Source organism: Arvicanthis niloticus, chromosome 18 (genome assembly GCF_011762505.2).
Source record: "Arvicanthis niloticus isolate mArvNil1 chromosome 18, mArvNil1.pat.X, whole genome shotgun sequence".
NCBI lineage: Eukaryota > Metazoa > Chordata > Mammalia > Rodentia > Muridae > Arvicanthis > Arvicanthis niloticus.
The window spans coordinates 5130700-5153119 of NC_047675.1; the positions used below are offsets into that span (position 1 = coordinate 5130700).

The 22420-nt window shown below is 40.6% G+C and overlaps 1 protein-coding gene across 5 annotated transcripts in view; it reads left to right on the forward strand.

Moving 5' to 3' along the window:
- Nr3c2 (nuclear receptor subfamily 3 group C member 2) overlaps nucleotides 1-22420 on the forward strand; it is a 327934-nt gene that overhangs the window by 182099 nt on the left and 123415 nt on the right. The window lies entirely within an intron of this gene.

Sequence of the window (22420 nt, forward strand, 5' to 3'; positions counted from 1 at the left end):
ACCCAGGTAGCCTGGCACTCTACACTTAGTGTACAAGTTGTCCATTACTCAGAGTTGCCTCAAGTCTCAACTATTTTACCCATAGAAAAAGTAGAGGAATAGCTCAGGCTGGAAGATGGGCACATTATAGTTTAATAGTTATCTTGCTATATTCTAAATAATTAACTCTTACCCATTCCAAGTTGAAATTATAATTTGTATTACTGTTGCCTTAGGTAATCTCTACTCTTTCTTAAGGAATGAAGTTCATATTAAGAGAGAGAGAGAGAGAGAGAGAGAGAGAGAGACAGAGACAGAGACAGAGACAGAGACAGAGACAGAGACACCATTACCGAAATCTTGAAATACCTCTGCAACATCTTGATATTAATCTGAAGTCTTATTGGAAATTTTTATGTTTCTATATTTCATTTTCTATGTGTGCTAGAAATTATATGTAGCCTGTGAGAAGGCTTAAGGAAGCACTGAGAGAAGATCTTCAATTGTGACTCACTCTTTAGCTGTTAGATGTCTGCTTCTTGCATATTACTAGCTCCCAACCACACCTGAGTCAAGAGCCTCCTCTCTTGACATGCACTCAAGGTATAATTAGCATCATGCAATCTGCATAATTTAATAAACTTGAAAATAATTAAGTCCTGAAAATGAGAATTGCTGAATTTCCTGAAAGCCAATGCCAGACAGATGCCTGGAAGGATAGGAGGGGGTTGGGGAAGTTGATGACTGAGTGAACTTGGAAGGGAGAAGATGGAGGTAAGAAGCTGGAGATGACTCTCAGGACACTCTCTAAAGCTCCCCCAGTTCCATGAAAGCCTGCTTGATTAAAGTAGGCCCACACCCAAGAGGGCCTACTGTTCCCAGAGGAACAGATTAAAGAAAGGCCTATGGGGGTAGTCTGGCACTGCTTGTATTCATATGCTAATATGAATTCATATACTTTTGTACCCCAAGATCTGGTTGCCCCAAGAGCAGTTTCCCACATGCACCAGCCTTTTTGTACAAACCTTACTGCCCAATTTAAAACTATTTGTTAAATAAAACTGGCAAGAGCCAATTACTGGGGAGAACAGAGAGAGGTGGAGTTTGAATCACTGGGCTGTGGGTCAAGAGTAGGGATCATGAGTAGGAGGAGAAGAGAGAGGGAGAGAAGGAACTCAGAGGAAGAGAAGACAGAAGAGTAGGAGGACTCTATTAGTCGTGATGGACAAGCATCATGTGTCCCAGTGAAATGCCTCCCCAGGACACCAGACTTCTAGAGCAGAGGTAACCCAGCAAGATTCAAACAGCAAGTATTTGGGGAGCACAGTTGGGGAAGTAGCCAGCCTAGGGTTAGAGAGTTACATTAGAGGTAATCCCCCAGTACTTGTGCAGAGCCTAATAAATAAATTATAATTGAGCTCATTTATTTGAAGCTAGATGGGGATAAACATAAACCATATTATTTAACAAAGACGCTAAAGCACAAGCCTGAATATTGGAATGAAAAATCTCAGCCTTTCTTTGAATATAGCAACTTGGTATGAAGTTACTTACAGTGGGAGAAAATCCAGCACAACGGCTTTGCTGGGTTTTCTTCCTGTGTAAGTGAATTCTAGTGGAGGATGCTACCTAGAAGAGGAGGAGACAATGGGGATGGGATCACGTATGACGTAAGTAAGAAGGGCCTTCCTGTAGATGGAATTGGCCCAGATGAGTGGGCAGCCTAACTCAGGCATGAGAAGGAAAAATTGGCAGGAATTAATGAGGAGTAGTCCTAGAGAATGACAGCCATTTTTGACAGAGATTTGGAGAAGCTACCATTTAAGCATCGGGCAGAGGAGGAGAGTTTAGAACTATTGAGATTATAGAAAATTTATTCTCCAAATGGTTGAAGTTGTCCAGAAAGAGAGAAGCAAATGGGTGAAGGTGTTACAAAAAAAAAAAAAGAATAGGAGGAGGAGGAAGAGAAAGAAGAGGAGGAGGAGGAAGAGAAAGAAGAGGAGGAGGAGGAAGAGAAAGAAGAGGAGAAGGGGGAGGAGGAAGAGGAGGAGGAGGAGGGGGAGGAAGAGGAGGAGGAGGAGGAAGAAGAGGAAGAGGAGGAGGAGGAGGAAGAAGAGGAAGAGGACGAGGAGGGGGAGGAGGAGGAAAAAGAGGAGAAAGAAGAGGAAGAGGGGGAGGAGGAGAAGGAAGAGGAGAGGGAGGAGGAGGAGGAAGAAGAAGAGGAGGAGGGGGAGGAGGAAGAGGAAGAGGAGGAGGAAGAATTCTTGTTGATTTTTCTTGAGAGTTTAAAAATAAACATCATGGTTCGTTATTAGGTAGTTGGCAGTCAATGAGCTTGAATAACAGAAAATCAGTAGCCATCATGGCTGCTTAGAAGAGAGGATAAGAAGTTATGTGGAGAATACAAAAGTCTATTGAAGGTATTGGACCCTCAGCATGAGCAAAGCAGGCCAGCTAGGATAGTGATGCTGTGGGGTGGGGGCTGCTATTGCTATTATTCCTAATATCACCACTCCTAAATGACAACTTTAGTATACCCAAGGGAGCTACAATATGATGTCATTTATGATTGGAAAATGAAAAACTGTAAAAAAAGAAAAAAACATATTAATTATTCAAGTTCCCTGGATTTTCAGTAAAAAAATACCCAGATTACATGTATATCAAATATTTCTTTTATATTACTCCTTTGTTCATCTAATGACCTTCCTGACTCCTTTGCCAGGAAAGAGGGGGCTGTTCTACAGAGAAACAAAGTCATTGGTAATACATATTCTAAGAGTTTGGCCTTACCTAATGCAGTTTCTCTGAGACAGGAACAGGAAGCAAGGCTCGTCTTTCCAAAAGAAGACTTCAAACCTGCTGACAGTTACCACGAAAATAGCCATAGGTGTGTGTACAATCCTCTTCCCTCTCTTCTTCCCATGTTTCCAGTACCATAGACCAAGTCCTCATCACAAGCAAGCACAGGCCAACACAAAGCAATGATGCTCACAGCTTCCACTAAGCTCTATTTGTCCCAGAATGGCCTTGTTTGGAGTCCTTTAACAAATATAATTTATGGAATATGACACTATGCTACAAAAACCTCACCTCTGAGAACATGTTGTGTTATTAATGACAGCAAACATGAATGCCTCAGATCACAAAGAGCATTCACTCAGCAAAGGCAGGCATCTTCCCCCAGGTCTAGGAGCCCATCTTGAATCTCTAAGAAGTCTTGAATATCTTCAGGGTTTAACTTCCTAAACCACTGTCGGTTGACAGTGCAACACATTTCTAATACAAATGTTTTGTTTACTTTAATAACAGTAAAATCAGAAAATACTGCAAAAAACCTAAGAGAATATAATCGGAGAATGGTATAATAACATGTCAGGAACATTAAAGAGTCAGAGCAGATTAGCTTGGTGTAGATATTGAAACTTTGAAAAGTTTGTTATAAACTCATAATTTTAGTTTGTCTCAATGGAACCAAAATTATAGAGTTTGTAGAAAGAGGGAGTAGGGACTAATGTGTCTTCCTTCCTCTTGTGTTTCATTTTACTTTGGTTTTATTTTGGGGGGTAGGGGTGTCAGAAGCTCACTAAGTAGCCTCTGCTTCCAAGTGCTAGGAAGACAGGCATGTACCTACCCTTTCTCCCGCCTCTCGATGCCTTGTTTTTCAGGAAGAACCAGAACATGAGTTTACAGACTCGAGCACTTGTGTAGCAACCGTTTACAAGTACTGTGGTGAAAAGTATTTAGATTTTACTCGGCCATTTGAATCCTTGCTATGATCCACCCTCATTCCCTAAGTATAATAAAGGCGTCAACAGAATAGATTCCAGTGGTGTTTTTATGGAGAAGTGCACAGAACGGCACTCCCCACTCTGAGCTGAGCAAATAATTGACCGTCTGCTTCCTCTTCTATAAACAAAAGGAAATAAATCTTAAAAGCATCTGCCCTGCCTGTCTCGGATTGAGGAAGATAAAAAATGGGTACACATATGTTTAAGTTACTTGAGAAACAATAAAAGATCGCTTTATAACCCTTCCTATTAAAAATCCTTTCCTACACTTCAGAGCTTGATCATATGCACCAGTTATCAATAAAATAGAAAATATTTATACAATAGCTAATTTATGTATGTGTGAAATATTTGTCTTGAAGAAGTTAAAAAATGAAGAAAAGCAAAGACAATTTTCTGTTCTTTCTAGATCATAATTTCTAAATTTGTTTTTATCTTTAATTAGTTATACCAAGATTTATAAAATATACTGAATTCTACCATTCTACTCTGACAACTTAGTTGGAAAATCAGCACAGAATCAGTCTAGGTTGAGTGTTTTGTTTCATGTGTTTCTCTCTCTCTCTCTCTCTCTCTCTCTCTCTCTCTCTCTCTCTGTGTGTGTGTGTGTGTGTGTGTGTGTGTGTGTAGAGTATGTGTGTGGGGGATGTGTGTGTAGGATATATGTATGTGTGTGATGTGTGTGATATGTGTAGGATATATGTATGTGTGTACATAATGTATGTATTGTGTACATGATGTATGTATGTGTGTAGTGTATGTGTGTATAGGATGTGTGTGTAGGGCATATGCGTGGGTGTAAGATGTATGTATGTATGTGTGTGTGTGTGTAGGTGTGTATAGGTAAGGTGTATGTATGTGTGTGAGTGAGGATATACATGTGCTGTGACACAGGCCTGACCAGAGGATAATCTTGGGTAGAGGATAATCTGTCTTCATTCTTCAGCTGTCACACTATCTGTACTGAGATGGCGGGCCTGTGTTACTGCACATGGCTTTTACTTGGGCTCTAGGGATTTGAACAAAGGTCCCCACCACGCACACCAAGCATTTACCCACTGTGCCATCTCTCCCAAGCCCAGATTATGTTTTTTTTTTTTTTTTAATGTGGCCATATAACATAGCATTTCTCCAGTAAAGAGACTTTACAATTTGATACTTCTTTTACTGTGTGAACTGAAAATAAGTAAGGATGGAAGGTAGTAATAGCATGTTATAGAAATTCTAAATAAAAACCACAACAAAAACAATTCTAACGTAGAAAACTTGAAATATTTATAGAAATGCTACTACTAAATAATAGATTAAAATCCTTCTAATAACCTTCTCTTTCTGTTTTTTAAATTAAATGTCCTGGTGACACATCTGATTAAGATTTATTTATGTAATTAACAATTAATGATACATAAAATTCAATATATTTATGTTGTACCTTGGAAATATTAAGATAACTAAACTCTGTCTAATTTCACCATAATCTGAGAGAACTGAGCTGTAGTCAGAACTAAGGTAGATCACAACTCACTCAGACACAAAAATACAGGGTTAGAACATGGGAAGTCAAGGCAGCACTGAGTGCTGGGAAGACAAAGAAAGGCAGAGAAGCCAGAGGGCTGGAGCTGTGTGACACAGAGCAGTCCCTGGGGATGGGAGATGTGCCCCACACTGCCTACAGCACGGAGAACCTGGCGTGGTCCTTCAGCCAGCCCTTCTGACTTGGTGCCATGCGCACTCTGTACTCTGTTCCTATTGGTTAAAAGGCATAAAGACCTCATAGAAGCAGGTGACTGCCTTCTCAGCAATTGACATACTTTTTAATTGGCATTCGTTTTCTTTAATTACTGCATAATTTGCTTTTTGAGACAGGATTGCCCTATGCAGCCCTGGCTGTCCTAGAATTCTGTCTGTAGACCAGGCTGGCCTCAGACTCAGAGCCTGCCTCTGCCTACAGAGCGCTGAGATTAAAAGCGGGCACCACCACAACCAGCAGTCATCAGCTATATTTTGAAAAATATTTATGAAGTGGTAGAACTACTACTACAGAAACCAAATGGAACCCTGAAATATGTATTTCTGTTTAAAATAGTTTTTTTATTTTTTTTTTACAATAAAATTTCTCACTACGGCACCCAGCGCAACAGACAGAACATTGGCACAGATTCAGGCACTGGTATTTATTTTCTTTCTTGGGTTGACTTGTAATTCATGGTAGTGACCCACAAGGAAGAGATCCAAATCTAGAAAGTCATTTTAGTGGGAAAAATTAACCTCTGTTGAGCTTTGAACACATAAAACAATTCAGAAAGTTATTACATTTTAAAAATTATTTGACGAAAAGGAAGTCAACTGTGATGTCTCTAGTGAACAGGCACACATCAAAAGGACCACAGATAAATGTTTCTTTACTTATGTGGAAATACAAAGTGAGCTTCTTGTCCTGTCTTTACCATAAGATGGTATGTAAGTACTGACAGGCTGTCTTTTCTTTTGTATTACCTAATATGCTGGAAATTACACTTTAAGGGGGAAGAGTGATAACAAAGAATATTGGTCAGCATTTACAAAATGCCTGCTTTTAAAAGAAGTTCAGGGGGCTGAAGAGATGGCTCAGCTGTTAAGAGCACTGTCTGTTCTTCCAGAAGTCTCGAATTCAATTCCCAGCAACCACATGGTGGCTCACAACCATTTATCCTGGGATCTGATGCCCTTTTCTTGCATGCAGGAGAACATACAGACAGAGCACTCATTTACATAAAATAAGTAGATAAATCTTTAAAGAGGTTCGAGTAAGAAATACCACTTAAAACCGGTTTGGTTATTCCTTCAAACAATTTTCCCTTTAAATTTCTTTAACTCAAATAGACGTTTAACATATCTGACTACAGTTTCTTTGAATATCTCTAGTTGCTAAGGGGGATATGACCTCAGATACCACGGATGCCTAAACTCACCAGACACATGCATTTAGTCCTTGACTCTTAAATTATTTTTTAAAAAATACTTATTTGTGTGGGTGAATGATTGTGTGTGTGTGTGTGTGTGTGTGCGTGTGTGCGTGTGCGCGCGTGTGTTTCTTGCCTTCATCTTCCTTCATGCAGCACCTCTCTTGTTTCTGCCAGTACACAGTATTCCAAGCTAACTGGCTCATAAGCTTTAGGGTGATTCTCCTGCCTCTGCCTGGCATCTCACTGTAGGAGTGCTGGGTTTATAGATACATAACACAGAATCTGGCTTTGTATGTGGCTTTGTGGGCTACAGGATCTAACCTGAGACACCATGCTTACACAGCCTGAAATGTTACTGTCTGAGCCACCTCTCCAACACCTCTTAAATAACTTTGGGTTATTAACCTACATTTAAGGTTTTAAACTTAAACATTAATAATCGTTTTGAGTAATAGTAAGCTCATGAGTACTCACTCCATCAGTGATCACACTTCGGACAGTGTTCTTCCAAGTATTTATGTGATCTGGACCTTCCCTGTTACCTTGAGAAGAATGGAAATGTCATTATGCAGAGAGGTGTGTTCCAGAGAGGAAGGCCTGCCGCAGCTTACAGAACACTGTCTCCTAAAGTACATATCACCTAGTGTAGGCTCACAGGAAGCTTCTCCTTCCTTTCATATCGTCTGATGAGGAGGCATCAACTATGTTCTTTCTAGAATATATTACACATAGTCACTAGTCACTGAGCGAATAGCTACTTAAAAAATCCAAAGGAAAGGAGGCCTGTGCAGTAACTTGCCCTGTGTTACTCAAACTATAGAATGAATATAATCTAATATGTGTAAGATTCTTTTAACATCACACAATAAAATAATCTTCTCATATGTAAAATAGAAAATTGTATTTCTCTTACAAAATTTCCTTTTAAAACAGTATTTCTAGACTCAGTTTGTTAAATCTTAATGTTTGACAACTGCATTTACTTCATTTGTATTGTAATTGAGACTAATGATAGTATCTCATCGTCCTTTTGAATTTATCCCATGGTAAACAGAATCATAACCTTAGGAGGCCATGCTGAAATTCTGATGTCATCATTCATAGTATTTATCATAGTTAATAATTATTAAATACATCCAGGAACCAAGCTTGCAGTGGACAGTGTACCCTCCTCCTGCCAGCTGTAATCTTTGGGTAAAGGTTTGGCATTATTCTCATGTTTTATTAACTGGAAATCTCATATGTGCATACAATGCATTTTGATGAAGCCAAATCCCCCATCCCGTCCTCTCCAGTATCTTAGTTTTCAAGGCGGATGTTAACTAGAATAATGAACAACTTCTCTCTCTCTCTCTCTCTCTCTCTCTCTCTCTCTCTCTCTCTCTCTCCCTCCCTCTCCATATATATGCATATTTGCATATAATTCTTTATATTTGCATATAATTCTCTTACTTTATGTTACTATGTAATACCTGACTGACTCATGTGTCACATACAAGAGTATATACATTAGGTCCCAGGCATAGTACCAGACATCTCCTTGATTGCTAACTGTAAAAGTAATACTTGGTTCTCATGGTGTTTGGGAGCTTGAAGATTGTGCATCTTAAGTACCTTGGCCTGTAGAGACATCGAGTAAATAATCAGTTCTCAGTGCTGTGACTCTGTCAAGCTAGACCTAGTGCATGCTATGCAAACCTCTCTACATGGTTATGCAGTGGGATGGTCTATAAATAAGTTATGGAACAATAGTTTTGTATGTTAGAGTCTAACTCCACCCAGCCCTGCCTGCCCCACAAACACTAAATATAAAAGGTATATTTGAAACCACTAAGGGGTAGATCTAAACCCTGGTGAGGAGAAAGAATGAAGTAGAATTGTAGACCTGGAGCCAGCAGCTTTTCCAATTGTTCAAATAGCTGTCTTTTATTACCAAATACAGTGATGGATGACATTAAAAGCTCTAATACTATTCTGTAGATGAGATTCACCACATGATATTAGGTGTGGGCACAATTCAAGAGTGCTACACTGTTATTTTTCTAAAAGGAGTAATTCAAATTCTAACTTGAAACAAAATTTTACCAAAATTCTGCTAATGAGAGCCTTAAAAGGAAGTAACTTTAATTTTTTTTCTTTTCAAGAGAAAAAATGCAATCATTGATTTTGAAAATGAGGCAGAGCTAAGGAGAGGGCTTAATCAGTGGAAGATATGTAATTCAACATAAGGATCAGAATTGATCCGCACATTAAAGAGCTAGTTCAGGTCGGTGGCACTGATTCATAAAGCCAATACTGGGTGTAGGGCAGAAGCGGTACAGTCCTTGGGCCTTGCTGGCCAAAATGTCTATCCAAATCAGTGAGTTCTGCATACAATGAGAGACCCCGAGACCCCAACTCAAAGCTAAGAATGCAATCGAAGAACACCTGGTGATAACCTTGCACACTAACACACATACACAGAGAATAAATAAACACACATACGTTTGGTGCTGCTTAGCTTGAGTGTCAACTTAAAGGAACCTAGAATCACGTGGGAAGAGAGTCATACTGAGAATTAGCTAGATTGTGTTGGCCTGTGGGCATGTCTGTGAAAGATTGTCTTCACTGTTATTTAATGTGGGAAGACACACCCAGTGTGGGCAGTAGCATTGCACGGGCTGAGTCCTAGCCTCCACAAGAACAGAGAAAGCTAGCTGAGTACCAAGGAAACTGGCAAGAGTGTGTTGATTCCCTCTTGGCTCTTGACTGTGGGTACCAAGCAACTGACTGCTGATGTTCCCGCTTTGGCTTCCCTGAGATGATGGACTGCAGCTGGAATGGTAAACTGAGCAAACCCTGTGTAGGGATGTTTGTCACAGCAACAGAAAGGAGGCTGAAATGTATAGAGTCCCTGTTCTTCCAATAAGTTCTGATGACCTGGCACAGTAATATTACCTCTCCCAGGCCAAGTCTTCAGTAGCTAGGCTCCCCTGGCACCCCGTGCTTCTGTTTGCCTACTTCTTCCCTTGGGGTGTCCGTGCCCTGGTGCACACAGGATGGCAAAGGATGAATTGAAGTCTGGAGAGGTGGGTCAGCAGGATCCTAGTCCTAAGGTGAATGGAGGGGAATGGGGGATAGGGGAGGTGTGAGGGTGTCAGAGGTGTAGAACAGTGGAGGTGGGTGTTAGAGGGGTTGGAAGTAGGAGTTAAAGGGGATAGGGAGGTTCCTCTGAAGATTTCAGCGTTTAGAAAACAGCTCATGCACATACACTTTATTTGGGGTAAATTGAGGGCTGTATACATGAACCCTGGAAAGTGGGAAGGGTTCTTCTTAGGGTGAGCTTTCATTGGCTAAGGCCAGAAGAAGGGGTAGGTTCTGGGAATACCTCATTTGCATGGAGTAGCATTCCAGGAAATTGAACTTGTAACTTTGTGGAGGATTATGTGGCATTCCACAGGTAGAAGACTGGAGTCCGGCTCCCCATATCAAGCAGAGAAGAGGACTCTCCGCTAAGAAAAGGGAGTCCTTCATTTTGTGCCGAGCTCGGGAAAGCTGTCCAGACATGGTAGACTATGACCTTAGTAGTAAGGTGCAACAGCAGCTTGTCTGGCACAGGTGTGAGCTCACGAGCTCATGCTTGGGAAGAAACATGCCGTGACCTGTTACATGCAGTTCTCTGCATGCAGTCATGTCATGGGATTCTGTACATGTATTTGTACTACCCATGCACACAGGAAAATGACATGGATTAGGCTTTACAGCTAACAGTGACAGAGCTAAGGCTCAACCTAAAGCTGAAAGTCACTGCTAAAAGCTGACAAAGTGACACAAACTTGAGTCTGTTTGTGAACAGTGGGAAGAGATGGTGCCCCTTGGTTACAAATATTAAATTACAGCCAATCGACATTGTGCAAACACATTTTAAAGATCCTTTTTGGGTTTTTTTTTTCGGATTTTTTTTTCTGGTTTGGTTTGGTTTGGTTTGGTTTGGTTTGGTTTGGTTTGGTTTTGGTATTTTGTTTTTTTGGTGTGGGGGGTGTTTGTTTTTGTTTTACTTTGTAAGCATGTATATCCATGTGTGAGAGACAGAGAGCAAGGATGCAGGGAGAGAGGGAAGGAGGAAGGAAGAGAATGCACATGTTTGTGGAGGCCAGAAGAAGGTGTAGGATCCCGTGGAGCTGGGGTTAGAGAGGTTATGAGTCGTGGGCCTTGGTGATTGAAGCTGAAATTTACTCCTCTGTAAGAGAAGCACGCTTTTAACTTCTGAACCATCTCTCCTGCCACAGTCACATTTCAAAAGGAAGAAACAAAGCTCCTGGTGTCTTTTCCTAGAAAAATAACAAGCCCCAAGACCATATCCCTCCCTTTCCTCATTCTGAAGCCATTGTTCACCCTTCAGAAGGCAGGAGGCAAGTTAATCCAGAGACAGTATTGACCGAGGATGGTTAGAGACCAACTTTTAACCCAAAGCAGCCCAACAGAGCGGCACTCGAGGACTCAGGCACCATCTTTTAAGATATCTTGATTTGTTACGAGTTAACCTCCATATCACTTGTGCAGGGGATCTCTCTATTGGTACGTGTTAATCAGAATTTAACATGTCTGAAAGAGACAGAATAACCCTTTCTCTTAGGTCACAACTGTTCCTCAAACAACCTGCCAATGACTTTGTGCCAAGTGCCACCCATAAGCAGCCATAAACAGGAAACTGACACTCTCTCCTCAGTTCTTGTATGTAGTAAAGTGCTTCTGAAGTCATTCTTTACCTCAGCAGAAGCCGTTGAGCTCCCTTTGATGAGTTTCAAACTGTCTCTGCTGACGTAAGAAATTGAGGCAGCTGAAAGTTCATTCACTTGACTGGGTTATTTCATGCTTTTTTTCCAGCCCTTAGCAGAAGTAAGTTGCGTGTCCCACTTAACACCCATCCTGTAAAAGTCCATATTGATCAAAATGAAATCTGTGTAAATACACTGCACATGATATATGTCATCCCTCAGTGTCTATGGAGGTCCTGAAAGCACTCTGAAACAACCAAAGTTTGATCTCAGGTAGAACCCAGAAAGCAAACTACCTTGGTACTGAAAATCCATTCAGAAATAATCATCTAGACAATGAGAAATGAAGGAGAAAACCAACTTCTGCAAGTTGACCTCTGACCTCCACACATACATTATGGCATATACTCACCTATCCTATACAGACACAATAATAAATTAATAAAGAATTAAAAAATTTAAACTCATTGTACTTACTTTTGCAATACAGTTAAGGAGATAATATTTATTATCATGAAACCATCTTCTTCAAACATGAACAAATACCATCTGTATTAGTCAGGGTTCTCTAGAGTCACAGAACTTATGGGTAGTCTCTATATAGTAAGGAAACTTGTTGATGATGTACAGTCTGAAGTCCACCTCCCCAACAGTGGTCAGCAGCAGCTGTGATTGGAAGTCCAAGGATCTAGCAGTTGTTCAGTCCCACAAGGCAAGCAGGCGAAGAAGAGCAAGTCTTCCTTCTTCCAATGTCCTTATGTACGTCTCCAGGAGAAGGTGTGGCCCAGATTAAAGGTGCCTGGATTTGGATTAAAGGCCTGTACTATCTTGCCTGGGCCTAAGCTTTTCATAGCCACTATGCCGCAAGATCGGGATCCCAGGGAAGCCTTCCAGTTCTGGACTGTAGTTCATTCCAGATATAGTCAAGTTGACAACCAGGAACAGCTACCACAACATCATAGACGGCTATCTTATTAAAATGGAAAATAAACTCAAATAGTTTGAAAATCTCCCACTTAGGCCAGTGTCCTCGTAACCAGTTAATGGCGCAGCCTTCCTTGGGAGTCTGTTAGTCACACTCACTTTGATTCTTCAGTCTCATTGAGAACACATAACATTTTTGACTTTAGAAAAAGGATGGAAAATTCCATTGTGTGAAGATTTATGACTTAATAGTTTGCTCTCTTCCATCCTGTAGCCTTTCAATCCTGACAACTCCTTGACTTTATTTCATAGTAGAAGTACAACCTTCCCTGCCTACAGGAGGGATGCTGAATCTGCATTGGCTAAACAGCTTTTAAATAACAAGTTTCCTCAGTGCTCGTACAAGGAAATATTTTTGATAAGACATAGCCAAAAATAGGTCAAGGAGACAGAGAAATACCCATCCTTTAGGTAAGACAGAATTCCATGCTGTAGTGTTTTCCTTGTAAGGCCCATGAAAACAAAAATATCACACATACACACACACACACACACACACACACACACTCACACACACTCACTCAGTGGACCTTTCCCACAGAAAGCTGACAGCCTAGTAGACAAGATCTTCACAGAGGCTGTGTGTGTGTGTGTGTGTGTGTGTGTGTGTGTGTGTGTATGTATGTATGTGTGTGTATGTAAACACACACATACCACTTTTTATATTTATTATACTTTATGAGTTTCATACTAAGATTTCTGGAGCAAGTGAGGGTTTCATGTCTCCCAGCAGTGGAACCCACCCCTAATCTGAGATAGCTGTCTCTTCCTAAGAAACATATGTTTTCCAGCTTCTTTAGGGTGTATTTGGTAAAAAATATTCAATCTGTATCCTGTATGTACCACACGGAATGGCAGACCATAGCCAGAGATGGCTTCAGGATCCTTGAAATGTGGCTAATCTTGAGATGCAATTTAAGCATGAAATGCACACTGAATTTTAGAGTTTTGTATAAATAGATGGAAAATAATCTTTAATTGCTTTTATACCAAACACATGACAAATGGAAGTTTTGGCTACATTAAGTATAAGCTACTACTGCAATTAAACTCGCCTGCTTACTTTTACTTTGTAATGTGGCTGCCAGGACCGCTGAACTACTTGCCTCACAGCCCACCTCTGCCAAGCTTTCCCACCACACCAGGCCCATCCAAATAGTCCTGGAGCAAGGGACAGCAATAGGCCTGTGCATGGCTTCAGCTCTGCAGCCTCCAAAGTTTGATTATGGCGTGAGAAAAGTAGAAAATTAGTCCATAATAGCTTTGAAAGGTGGGAGCCTCCATTCTTTGAAACAGAAACACTGGGAGTGTCTCACAGCACATTTGCACACGGTATTTTCTTCATCTTGCCAATATACCAAAACAAAACAAACATGCAAACTTTCAAGAGGGCTGGAGAGCTAACTCAATGGTTAGGACCACTGGAAGCTTTTCCAGAGGACCCAGGTTGGATTCCTAGCACCCACATGGTGGCTCACAACCGTTGTAACTCCAGTCCCAGAGAATCAGATGCCCTCTAACCACCATGGGCACCTGCACTCATGGGCACACACCCACACACAGAGGCCCACAAATACGCATGCTTAGAAATAAAATAAAATCGGGCTGGAGAGACGACTCAGCAGTTAGGGGCACTGACTGCTCTCCTAAAGGTCCTGAGTTGAATGCCCAGAAACCACATGGTGGCTCACAACCATCTGTAATGGGATCCAATGCCCTCTTCTGGTGTGTCTGAAGACAGCTACAGTGTATTCGTACAAATAAAAATAATAAATAAAAATAATAATAATAATGAATAAATAAATAAATAAAATCTTTAAAAATACATTTTGGAGATTGTGAGTCTCTGCAGCTTCCCGGTGTGACCACTTAACAAAAGTGAAGATCTTCCCAACATGTGTATAGGTCTCAGTAGACTAGATAGCATCCTGTGGCTGGCCTCTGAATCTCTGTGGGACAGTGGTTCTTCCATCTATTAGGAACCCAGAGACTACAGAGGGACTCCTGCCATGACCTGTTTAAGCCTCATGACCTGTGATCCATCTCAGCTAGTCTAAGGCAGAGACAGAGAGATGCCCCAGGCAGCAGGAAAGTTCCTGAGAGTGAGAAGCATCCAAGAGGTAAGAGAACCCAATGACCAAGCTTATCCTGGCAGTCTGAACCCCCAGGCTGAATTGAAAGGCCCATTTTATATATTAAAATAAATATGCTTATATTTATTCTGTTTTCAGAACTGATTGTTTAAGTTTATTATAGAGGATTTGGAAAACACACAAAGTCAGTAAATGAATTTTTATTCATTGTCCTGCTTGTGGGTATATATATATATATATTCATATGATATATAATGTATATTTATACATGAATTTTACATGTATTATGAGAATGTATAATTTACATATAAAATATTATATATAAATTACATATGTAGCATATGACTTGTATATAAATATATAATTATATATATGTAATATATATAAATGTCACATATATATGTGTGACATTTGTTCATTTGTGTGTGATGCTGGAGGTCAGACATAGCCTTGTGTGTGCTAGGTGAGCTCTTCACCACAGATTCCACCCCCTGTCCCCATCACCCTGGAGAACTGAACACTGAGATAGGTGGACAGAACAAGTATCAAGAAGGCAGGAAGCCCCACCCAAGCCTGGCTATGCTTTTGCAGGGTTTTGTTTTATTCTTTCTGGAACCTGCCTCCCTTCCTAACTTCACTAGCGTCTACATATAAACCTTAGGATCTGTTCCCCAGCTGTACTGAGCTTACAAAAGTACCAGCCACTCTCATCCATCTGACTGACGGACTGACTGACTGACTGTCCCACCCAGAGCCCTCCATGTGACCAGTGCCTTATCCTACTTGACTGGAGAGTCAGATTAGACATAGCCACCTTGGACAGGTTCTCCTGAGCTCTATGTCCATGGCTCATGCCTGGGCTAGCCTCACCACTGATGTTAACAAGCTCTATCACTTCTGTACTTCTTTCCACTGCATGGAGAGAAGCAGTGACGCTGATTTATTCAGTGTCTATTTCTACAAAAACATGGTACCTAGCTCTTCACTCACAAGAGAATAAAATCAGCGAGAATCATCAACCCAGATACCAAATCGCCTCGACATCATGTACAGGTGCTAGGTACTTGCTTCAATGTCTGTCTTGTATTGGATCTTAGAGAAAATAGTGATTTAAATGTTAACAGTGGGAGAAAATGGGAACTTCTGATCTGCTGAATTGGGTCCCAGCAGTTTACTGTAATTCAACACTTAACGGCAGCTCTTTTGCACAGTTTATATCTGTTACTATTTTTAAATCACTCTTCTCTTTTTGATCCTTACTTCAAATCCATTTCTAGTGCATTTTCCTGACCTTTCCTTTGTCTGGCAAAATGACATTTTGTTGTTGTTGTCCCTGGGATATTTCTGGTGGATGGTCAATTTACTCAAACTTCTTACATTCTTACAAGTGGCTTATTTAAGAAGTAAAAGTCATTTTGACTCACCAGATCTATCTAGTAGTAAATAAAATTCTACTGAGGAAAAGCATGTTTTTATGCTTTTGGAAACACATAGCAAAGATAAATGAGTGTCACTTCCACCTGTCATCTCCGGCTGCAGCTGAGGCTGTGGACGCAGAGACAGGATGCTGGGAATGCATATATTTGCAAATCGAGTTGCTAATATTAAATAAAAATATAGACGCAGAAGAAATGATGAGTCGGGATAGCACTGGTTTTTGCTCAGGACCAGTAGAGAAGTAACATTGTAATGCCCTACTTGGGAGCTTCAGGAGGTTTGAAAATTCTTCCTGGTGTAGTTTTATATAAATATAGGACAAATTGTCAAGCTGGTATTTAAGCTAGTATCATGTTGATACAAGGCTATTTAAATGAATGACACTAAAAGTTTTGGAAACTGACTAAGAAATAATTTTACTTCCTTCTTGATAAAGATGTTCCACGAGGCTATCCTTCAACTACTGCTGACTGTCTCTTTTCATGCCATGTGGTTTAATCTGTAACTTCATTTTTAAATGTAAATCATTTTGGCTTCTCTATAAAAAATGACCGTTGTGCAGCTTGGTCTTCATGCAGGTCCCCCAACAACTGGAGCCAGGGCTGTCTCTGACTCTTCTGTTTCCTGCCTGTGGATCCTGTTTCCCTAACTGGCCCACCTGGTCTGGCCTTAGCAGGAGAGGTTGTACCTAATCCTGCAGTGACTGGATGTGCCAGGGTGGGTTGATACCAATGGCTGGCCTCCCCCTTCTCAGTAGAGAAGGGATGGGGGAGGGGAGGGGACCTGTGGGAGGGGGAACTGGAAGGAGAGGGGAGCTGAAATCAGGATGCAAAGTGAATAAATTAATTAATTAATGGAAAAACAGAAAACAAACAAAAACACACACAAAACTTTCTTTTCAACCATAAAAGAAATAAGTGAGCAAAACCTCCCATATCTTTGGGCATTCCTCCAGCTTATAAAATCACTGGAATGCCATGGTACATAAACTCACTGGACTAAGATCTCATAAAACTGCACAGACATCATGGTGAACACTTTCCCCAAGCAGAAAATCTTTTTGCTCTATAAATTCAATCAGTTTTTAATTTTTGAGTTTGTAGATATAAGTAATGCCAAGAATTTCAATTATATTTCTATGTGAAAACACTTAATAGATATTGAATTCTATGTATAAAGATTTGAATTCCTTGTGGATGTTACCTCTATGTTCACTGCTTCTCTGTTCAACAATATAACTCCAAAGTCTTTGGGGGGACTCTGGGTTCAAGGGATGGCAGGGCTGCCCTGCTGGGTCTTGAAAACACTGAGGGACTGCCTTAGTGCTCCAGCTTGCCTTGCTGTCTGCCAAGAGAGATGTTATTCACAAAGATGGAAATAGGGATGTTGTTATCATGACTTGGCAAGGAAGGGATGAGTTAGCAAGATAGAGGAACAGAAGAAGAGAGCTTGACTCACAGAATGTGGTCGCTGACTCGGTTGTTTTCAGCCTATCAGTGTTCCCCAAAGAGGAAAGTGGGCCTGGTTTTGAAGTGCGGTTGTACAGTTACTCCAACCACTATTTAAATCTGACTTGTTTCACAACAAAGCCAACACTCTCATGCCAACAAGAGCACAATATTCTCTCAGTTCAAAATCAAAGCATTATTCTCATGGTTGGAGAGCTGTATAAACTTGCCAAAAAAAAAAAAAAAAATCCATGAACTGTTCACCTGGAGTGGGTATAATCTGCAGGTGTGAATGATATGTTAATATGAGAGTTCAGAGGAAAAACAGAATCAAATTTCAGAGCAGTGGAGTTATGTCACAAATGCTTGAAAAATCAAGTTCCTTTTTTACATCTCATCCCTTTTGTCAGGAGAACCAGAGTTTCTTTAGACCTAGGACATCTGATGGGTACCACATCTGTAATCTGCATCTGCAATCTCTTCTGCTGTGCTCTACTTTTTGTAGAGCCAGAAGGACAGCTTCTTAGCCTACATATGCCCTTTCACAGTGCAAGGTTCATGGAGCCGTGACAAAATGCTCATGGCAGTCCTTGACTCTTTCCCTGTTACCGTTAATCTCCTGTGTGCCTCTCAACATCTTTGTTGGCATTGTGCAGAAGTTGGGACCATTCCCTTCTCTTTCTTACCTGCCAAAGGCCAACTGCCTTTGCAAGGCCGCCTGAACTACTACTCAAGCTTAATCTGTTGATGTTAGCTGCTTCAAAAGGATAGGTTTTCTTAGTCTAGTCCCTCTTCTGACATTTTAAACTTACCTTGTATTTGACATATATCAAAATTTGGATGTAAGAATGATTAGAGTTCATCAAAATTTTAAATTCTGTTCATCAAAATGCCATTAAGAAAATGAAAACGGATGTGGTAGACTGGTTACAATAAGCCTCCAAGAAGTTAGTTAATAAAATCTGTGTGTTATAACATTGTCTCATCATTCAGTGGCAGTTAAGCAAGAGCTTGTACTTTATTAACAGTAAAGAAGCAACGTGAGGAAACTATCTGTGCTCTGCTTTACACCAACATTTTTGTTAGTTGAAAATTATCAAAATATAAAATATTAGCCAAAAAATTAGCCAAATTCAGCATGCACCTGAAGAGGCCTGTGATGAACTCACAAAAAGATAAATATTCAGCATCATTAGAGATTTGAACATCAAAACCACAAAAAAAAAAAAAAAAAAAAATGCTCTTTTCTTACCTCCAAAGTTCATTGATAAATACTAGCAAGGATATGTATAGGTTAGCCAGTTCTGTTGTACATTTCTATTGGGAGTAGAAGAGAGCACTTGGCCTATGGTTGTCACATCCTGGAAAGCCAACATATTGTGTGTGTACATGTGCACGTGCATGCACACACACACACACCCCACGGTATATATAGGATATATCTACCCTAAACAAAATGCACAGGAATTGTACTCCCAGGTGCTTCTCAAAGCAGGTGGTCACACACACTCGTCCATATCACTATGCACAGGTCTGTAGCACCTCTTTCATAAAATAGGTAATCTGCGTATGCTCCTTCACTTACTTAAGATTCCTACCTTCAGATGACTCAGCCTCTGGTGGTTTGACTTTGTGGGTGTATGAAGGCATTTGCATTAAGAAGCAGTACTTGAGATTTTGCATATGGACCTTTTACTGGCCTAGGGCTCTGCAATCCTTTGCAGGTAGGGGCAGCCAGGGGTAGCAGGCTAAGGCCAGCAGTGCAGGCTAAAGCTCCCGATTTACTGTGTGATCGTTTCAGGACAGCTATTCTCTGCAGTCTGCTGTGTTGCCAGCATGTGCTGAATACAGAAAATAAATAAATGCCATGAGCTCTTTAACACTTGGTTATAAAACAGACTTGGTTGATGATTTTGCCCCAGTGTAGGCAAAAGATTCTGAGAATGGTAAGGGCTCCCCAGGTTGGGGAGGCTACGTGCATTAAATGTGTTTCAAGTTATACCACTTTCCATTTACAATGGGCTTACTGAAATACGATCCCATTATAGATTGTGGACTGTCTGTAGTAGACTGCGTGAGCTGGGGCTGTAGCTGCAGGATTTTTTTAAGCTTCATGTTGAATGGAAGGCGTAAGAGTGATATTGCCTGAGATTTTAAAAAAGGCAAAAGCAGAGATATTCTGATTTTAACTTGGGAAGTGTGTATGTTTGTCTAGACATAATAAATTACACAGTAAATTTTATCTCAGTTCAGTAAAAGGCTCAGGACTGAAGAGAATACCTGCTGTTATGGAAGCTTTAAGCTTAAAGTGGTATTAATTCCATAGGAAACCTTCAGTAAGGAATTTCACTGTGGCTTACTTTCTAGCTAAATATATCTTTATAAAACAATAAAATCCTATATTTCATCTAAATGTTATTAACATATTTCATGTTATAGATTGTAGACATCTAAGAACATTTGTTCTTAAATAGACTTCTGAGTAAGGCTATATGCCCTTTATTAGTAAGTGATAAAGTCTTTGTCAAAAGTAGAGAAATAGTCCAGTGAGTTCCATGGCAGAATTTCAGATGTTCATCTTTAGTTTAAGGCAGAGAATAGACGGTCGGGGCTGTGGGCTGAGTCTGATGTTTGTTCCTTGCTTGTATTTGCTCTTGTTAGCTGAGTGGAATTGTTGGAGCTGGGTATGTTATAGTTAGTTTTTTTGTGACAATATTTGAAGCTGAATAAACCTGTTAGCTAGTATAGATTTTCTTTTAAAAAAAAAAACTCTAATTATTTCAAAATTAGTCAAGTTGTAATATTCACAAATTACCTGTAATTCACTGGATGATGGGAATGGCATCACTAAATGAACATGTGCATCCATTTCAGCCAAAGACAACGTAAACTCCTACAGAGGTCATAATATCATTACACGTGCACTTTGTAAACAAAACTGTGCAGATGAGAGAATCTACATATTTGTATCTATCTCTGGAGACATGGTTTTATGTTGCTCTATAATGAGGTTTTATTGGCAGACGTGCACTCCTATTTGCTGACACACAGGTGTGTGAACTCTTCTATAAACACTGCATTTTAGAGACTTGTTTTCTCTGTCATTCATGAAAATGCTCATGAGATGGTCAAACTCCCAGAGTCTGCTGATGTCTACTGAGGACCACGTAGATCTGGAGACAGGACTCTAGGGTGCTGTGCTAGGTGGCTCCTGAATTCGAGTTGGGCAAGAAAGCCTGTGGGAGATAAAGGAACTCGGTGACTCATCCATGTCATCCTCATGACTCTACTCCACCCTGACAGGAAGGACTAAAGGCTCTGCTCTCACAGCGGCTGGCCTGGTGAAGTTGTATTTTCTTAGTTCTTGGTCCCTAGTAACACGTTCCGCCTTATTGCCTGGTTTTAGTCTTGCCTCTGCAGAAGGCAGAAATTCTTGAATAAAGTGGAAATGGGTCACTTGAAATCACTCCAGGAATACCTTCCAGTTGTCACTTTCCTAAGAGGCGCGTGCACTAGTCTTCTGCCCATGTAAGGCCAACTTTCATCATCAGAACAGTTCTGTACGTTAAGCATGGTGAGCGTGACTACTTCCTTTGCCTTTTGCTTTCACTGGTTCTGCAGTGCTGGGGAAGAAACCCAAACTTTTATGCGTCCTGGGTGGAGCTCTACTCAGAGCTAAACCCTAGCCCTATTGCCAGGTTTCTTTTAAATGATTATTTTAATGTTGTTTATGTGTTTATGTCTGTGCAAATGTGTGCCAAGTGTGTGCAGATGCCCTTGGAAGCCAGAAGAGAGTGTAGGATCCAATTGAGCTTGAACTGTAAGTAGTTGTTAGCTGCCCGAAGTGGGGATGGTAACCAAACTCAGGTCCTCGGAAGATGATGAGCCATCTCTCCAGCCTCTAGGGTTTTTGTTTGGTTGGTTTTGTTTGGTTTTTTGTTTTAATGAGGAGATTCAAGTCACTCCTTCCAGAAAGTTGAGTTTCAAAACAAATAGCAGAATGGAGCTTCAGAGCCCAGCTGTTCTACTCCCGAGTCCAAACATCTTCCCATCTCTGGAATTCCCAAAGATTAAATAAATAAATAAATAAATAATCTCCAGCTATGAGATATAAGTACTGTGTCGGCTTTGAACTGTATGAAATAGGAAGGCTCAGAGGAGGAGGGAGAAGACAGAGGCAAAATTATGCTTTGTCATAAGATGTGGAACATTTTATGTTGACTAATAATACAGATATTCTTTCTATTTAAAAATCTTTACATATGTTTTTGCTTATGTTGAAAGTCTGGGTGTTACTCTCATTTAATTTGCTGTAGGCTGGTAGCCTGCCTGTTCTGAGATTGTGTCTGCATTCTTCCCACCTCCTTCGTCTGACCCTCCCCTTCTCTGTGAGTCCCATACTGCACTCAGTCAACAGGACTGTCTATCTCCCTGATCCACATCCGCATCTCCCCAACACCTGTTTCTATGTCCCATGGGTTCATTTGCCAATAGCATACTTCTGAGCTGTTTTTCAGAAGCCTCCCACATAAAGAGATGAAAATGTAATTTCTGAACCCCCTGAAATCTTCACAGTTCTTTGCAGCTCTCACATTATTGATAGTGGTAACCCCACATTTCAGGTGCTGGGGTTCCTGGCTTTGCTCAAGTCTGTGAGCCATCTCCCCCATTTGCTCCCCATGGAATAGCAATCTCCTAGTCTTCCTCGCTCTGAGTTCAGATATCTCCTCCACTTCCTCCTTGATGCTGTCTTCTATTTGGGGACTTATCTTCCATCATTCAGCAGACCCTTTCCTGTCTTAAACTAACCACACTGAGGCCACAGGTGTCACTGTTTCTTTCTTCTTTATACTTGTGTTTAATAAAAGCTTATCAATAAAGTCTGACTTTGTCTGCTCTCAAATAACCTTCCACCTTAATCAGCCATCAAATATCTGCTGGCAGCCTGCCAAGGCACCGTAAGAAATTCATGGATTTGTATACTAT